This window comes from Spermophilus citellus (genome assembly GCF_964194105.1).
Source record: "Spermophilus citellus genome assembly, chromosome: 10".
Lineage (NCBI taxonomy): Eukaryota > Metazoa > Chordata > Mammalia > Rodentia > Sciuridae > Spermophilus > Spermophilus citellus.
The window spans coordinates 56,075,742-56,081,482 of record NC_138197.1 but is presented as its reverse complement, the minus strand read 5'-3'; the positions used below and the strand labels follow the sequence as shown (position 1 = coordinate 56,081,482).

The window sequence follows — 5,741 nt, the reverse complement described above, 5'->3', positions numbered from 1 at the left end:
TCACAACATGAAACAAACAACTTGTCAATTGACGTTTTGAGATTTGAATCTGAAGTCGGCCACTGGAAGTATATTGTTCAAACACAAGGAACACGTAATTCTGATCCAAGTGAAATCTGCAAACTCTAAAATACTATTAAGGTACTTGAACAAAACCAAAATCAGGACATAAATAATGATCAACATGAAATATCAGTTTTGCAGAAGGCACATCAAGAAAAAATGGCAGAGGTAAGTTGCCGGCATTGAGAGGAATTATGTGACTATGGATAATGAATTGAAGAACTTGAAAATCAGTTACAACAAGGTGACTCAGGGGTTACAGCCTGTGAGATGCAAAAAACTATTCAGGTTCTACAAACTGAAAATGCCGAGTCGACGAAAAAGATAGAAGAACTTGAGGATCAAATAAAAGATATCAATAAAAATTATCTTTTGCAGAAGATGACAGAAATATCTTGTACAGGGAACAAGAGCAGCTCGGTATGGAAAAGGGACAAATAATTGAGCAGTGTGAAAACTTGCAACTGGAATGTAGTAAATTGCAGCCTTCTGTGATGGAGCAGAGTGATACTGTGGCCAAAAAGGGAAAAATTCTTCCACAAAGTTCATTGGTGAAAGAAGTGCTCAGGTTGCAACAAACCCAGTCTGATGCTGAAAAGGAAATAATGAGACTGAACAGTTTAAACCAGGATAACCGTCTGGCTGAAGACAATCTGAAACTGAATGTGCGTGTTCCAGCTTTAGAAAAAGAGAAGTCATTATTGAGTCAAGAAAAGGAAGAACTTCAGATATCACTGTCAACACTGAGTTGTGAATATGAACTAATTAAAAGTATGGCTTCAACAGATGTGAATTGGAATGTACAATTCCATGACTTAAAACTTAACTTGGAGTCGAAGGAGCAAGAACTAAATCAAAGTATTAATGAAAAGAACATGCTGATAGCTGAGTTAGAAGAACTGGACACTCAGAACCAGGAAGCTACAAAGCACATAATTTTGATAAAAGATGAGCTATCCAAACAACAATATGAAGGAGACCTTGTAATCAAGAAATTGAAACAACTCAATCAAGAGAAGGATTTTGAAATAGCAAGCCTCAAAAATAATATTGAGCAAATGGCTGCTGATCAAAAAGAAACTAAGGAACTTTTGGCATCTCGCTTAGAAGAACAGGAGCAATTGATACAACTTATAAGTGAGAAAGAAGTTTTTATTGACAAACTCAAAGGACAAAGTTCAGAACTCCAAAAGGATTTAGATAAGTGTTCTCAAGTCTTAAGAGAAAATGAAACATTAAGGCAAACCATAGAAGAAAAGGACAGAAGGATTGGATCCATGAAAGAAGAAGGAAATCATCTGCAAGAAAAATTGGAAAGATTTAGGGAACAGCAGCATAGAGCTGTACCTGTGACTGAGACTGAAACCTTCGATAGTATCATAGAAGTTGAATCTGAGGTATCTCAACTGAATACCGTCAATAATCATCTGGAAGAGGAAATTAAACATCATCAGAAGATAATGGCAGATCAAAGGGTAAAATGCACCTACTTGAGTCTTTACAGGAGCAAAAGAAGGAAATGAATGAATTGAAATACCAATATGAGCAGATGAATGCTGCGCATACCCAGTTATTTTTAGTAAAAGATGAGGAAATTAAGATTTTGCAGAAAACTGTTGGACAAATAAAAGCCCAGTTGCCTGGAGACAGACACGACACTCAAACAGAGAATTCTGATATTCTTCAAGAAGCAAAAGTTAAAGAAAGTCTTACTGTAGAAGATGGAGGTGAAAAACACGACCTCTTAAAATCTGAAAATGAGAGGTTAGTGAAAGGAATCCAAGAAGGAGAACTTGAGATTAAACTTCTAAATGAACAGAATGTATCTTTAACCAAAGAGATTTCTCAGCTGTCCAAAGATGAAGTTGATAGACTCACTCAAATTATCCAGCAGAAGGATGTGGAGATACAAGCTCTTCAGGCTAGAATGCCTCCAGTTTCCCACCTCCAGGATGTTCTTTACCTTCAGCAGCAGCTGCAGACCTTCACCACGGAAAGAGAACAAGTCTTAGCTGTTTTGAATGAGAAGGTGAAGGAAAACAGCCGTTTAAAATCAGAACACCACAAAATGAAGGATCTAGTTGCTGTGAAAGAAGCAGCCCTCATCCAGCTTCAAGAAGAAAATAGAAAATTGTCCACCTGATTTGTAAGTAGTGATTAAGATATGTTCAGAGAAACTCTGCAGAATTTATCTTGTATCATTAGAGAAAAAGACATTGAACTAGATGCGCTAAGTCAGAAATGTCAGACTTTACTGGAAGTTTTCCAAACGTTCAGTACTGGTAATGAGAGGGGAGGTGTTTTAGTGTTAATTGTCATCAGTTCCAGGAGCTCCTAGAGGAACGTAATCAATTAAAACAGCAAGTTAAACAAATGGAGGAAAGGAAACATCAGAACGAGCTTCTTCCACTTCAAGCCCAAGTTGTGGTTGACAGTGAAAATGGTTCTAAGAAGCAGACCACACCGGCCTCATCCAAAGTGATGAGCGGAGTGAAACCAAATTAGGCCAGGTTCAGCAGTGCACTGGGCAGCTTTACAATGCCAAGGCCCTTCCTGTAGGAAAACTTGATAGTATTTCACCCCAGCTCTTGTCTGCTTCATCACTTAGCTCCCAGTCAGCAGAGGTCGAAGAGCTGAGACAACCACTGCAAGAAAAAGATGCTACAATTTAGACTCTTCAAGAAAACAACCACAGGTTGTTTGAATCCATGGCTGCTTTGTCAGAGATAGAGAACAAAGGACATGAACAAATGGATTCCGAAATTAACCAGCTAAAAGCAAAGCAAGATGTGTTACAGAATTTACTTAAAGAAAAAGACCTCTTAATCCAAGCCCAAAGTGATCAGTTACTTTCTTCTAATGAAGAGTTCACTAACAAAGTGAATGAAAATGAAGTATGGAGGCAAGCAGCCAAGAACCTCAAGGATCAAATATTCATTTTAGAAATGGACATGACATTTCTAAACTAAAAGCGGAAAATGAAAACATATTAGAAACATCCAAAGAAAAGGAAATGGAGTATCAAGCATTACAAGAGACCAACATGAAGTTCTCTGTGACGCTGGGAGAAAAAGACTTGCAGTTGGAGTCTATGAAGGAGAAAGCTCTTGCCTTTGAGCAACTGTTACAAGAAAAAGAAGAGGATAAGTGTGGGGAGTTCGATCATCTTGTACATGCAGTTGAATCAATGCAGGAGAAGACCATTATGTTTCAGCAAAAGACAGATCAAGTCACCTTGTGTCTGAAGCAAAAACAGATGGAGAACAGGATCCTACAGCATGAGGTTCAACACTTACATGACAAAGAATTACGCTTACACCAGGAGCTAGAGAGACTACGCAGCCATCTTTTAGAATCAGAAGATTCTTACACCAGGGAAATTTTGGTGTGGAAAAAAGGGAGATTGAACTGAAAAAGAATGTCACCCTGTTGGAGAAAAAGCTAGTTTCATCTTCCACTACAAGTCATCAAACCAATGTGCAGATAGAGTCCTCGCAGGGACAGTTGAGGATGGTCTCCCAACAGAGGGGTGAGAAGGCACTGCAGTTTTCGCTCTCCCAGGAAGGAGGAAAGCAGTCTCCCCTGTCATTAACTAACCTGCAAATGGTTCGAGAGCATTTCCAACAAGAAGAAAAAGCTATGTGTTCAGCTGAATTCGAGAAAGAAAAAAAAATATAGCTGAACAGAAGGAAAAGGCAGAAGAAGTTGAAGGAGAATTATTATTACTACAGAAACATTTGGATGAAGCAAATGTTGTGTTGGGCTCAGCACCCAGATTTACGGGACAGTTAGATCTCAAGGAAGAACAGATTGGAGAACTTACAAAACAAGTGAGCTCCTGCAAGAAATGCTGGATGATGCACAAAAGAAATTGATGAACATGACAAGCAGCACAGAAGGAAAAGTGGACAAAGGCCTCATGAGAAACCTTTTTATCGGTCATTTCCGCACACCCAAAAGTAAGCGTCGTGAAGTGCTACAGTTAATCGGAAGGATCCTGGACATTCAAAGGGAGGAAATGGAGCAGTTGTTGAATGAAGATTATGGTGGTGTTACCAAGTGGATGCCTCGTTGGCTTGGAAGAGGATCCAAATCTGTCCCCAATACACCTTTGATACCAAGTCAGCAATCTGTGCGGAATAGTTCTTTTTCAGAACTTTTTGTTAAATTTCTGGAAACGGAATCTCATCCAGCTGTTCCACCATCCAAATGTTCTGCTTGTGCCATGGAACTCTAGATTCGCCAAGAAGAAGAAAGCAAGGTGCGAAGGTGCAGGGAAGTGGTAAAGAGGCAGCAGAATTCAGAGCCACTTATTCACCTAGCTGGACTTGGACCAAGTGGACCTGGGCATCTTCTCTTGAAACCCTTCACAGATGTCATGCACACCTTTACACCATTGCCAGTGTTCCCAGACCATCCTGCCAGGGTTGTACTAAAGGACCTTTTAAAGCCATAGGTGATTCTCAAGCCACAGAAGATGTAGCAATTTAAAGAAGCCTTAACTCTTTGTACTTTTTGAGAGTTGCCTCTTGAAAAAAAATGTCATGTATTTGTAGACAAAAAGAGAAAGAAAAAAGCTGATGTATATATAGCTACTAGGTATTCTGTCTTCCCTTTTTCTCTTTCTTTCTTTTTTTTTGTTGTTGTAGAGCTTAAAAAATTTGTTTGCTGTAGCACTTTTTGTTTATAAAATTTTGTTCTGATGTTATGAGGTAATCATCAACAATAATCAATTCTAATGTACTTTGTGAGCATCTGTACAGTGCAGCAGTAGTGAACCATTAGCTCCAACCTCTTTTTTTATGGTTGTATTTGTTAAATCTAATTTTATTAAGATAAAATGATACATTTAATAACAGAAAGGAAAAAAAATCCAACTCATATGAAAAAGATCTATATAGCTCAGAATTTAGAGTCTATAAAAACAAAATATAATGTTACCCAAAGTTGTGAATTCTTGAGTTTATAAAAGAAAACCTGTACAACTACTAAAAGAAAATGATAGTGGGAAGGCCTGAACATGAAGTTTCATGGATAAATTCTAAGATTCTTTTAATCCAAATATCATGACACCTATCCATTTTACTTATTTTTATTTCTGTAAAAAAGTCACTTTATATTAATTCACCTTTCTAGATGTTAATGTCCAGAAAGAAGACAATTTTTATAAGTCAAACTGAATGTAGAGTCACACACACCATTTTCAATGGAAAAGTTAATTTGCAAGGATGTAGCATTAAATATCTGGACTGTTTATCTATGTACTTTTCTGGGCTCTAAAATAATGCTTATAAACACATTTTTAAAACCATTTGATCAAAAAACATCAGGGAAGAAAAATAAAATCATATAAAGTTTTAAAAGTTGAAATACTTGGAAAAAAACTTTTTCATTTTTGTAATTAAGGTAAAAGATAAATCAAAAGTTTTTAGCTGAAGTTAGGTGAAGTCAGAGAAGAGAAAAAGCAGATTATATAAGAAGCACTTCTCTGACACCTTTAATTTCTAAAACCATTAAGAACATTTTTATTAAAATTAATTTAAATAAAATTTAATATAAGTTAAATGAGAATTCAATATAAATTGGTTTAATTTAAATTTATTTTAAAAACAATATTATTTAATTTGAGTTTATTTTATTAATATTAATTCAACAAAGTTAATTTATATTAAACTATG

General features: G+C 36.5%; 1 pseudogene across 1 annotated transcript; it reads left to right on the top strand.

The window, feature by feature from the left end:
* The first annotated feature begins 222 nt into the window (after positions 1–222).
* Positions 223–4,519, top strand: LOC308658210 (thyroid receptor-interacting protein 11-like; annotated as a pseudogene). The gene has a single exon. The product of its transcript is annotated as a thyroid receptor-interacting protein 11-like (transcript).
* Positions 4,520–5,741: the final 1,222 nt, after the last annotated feature.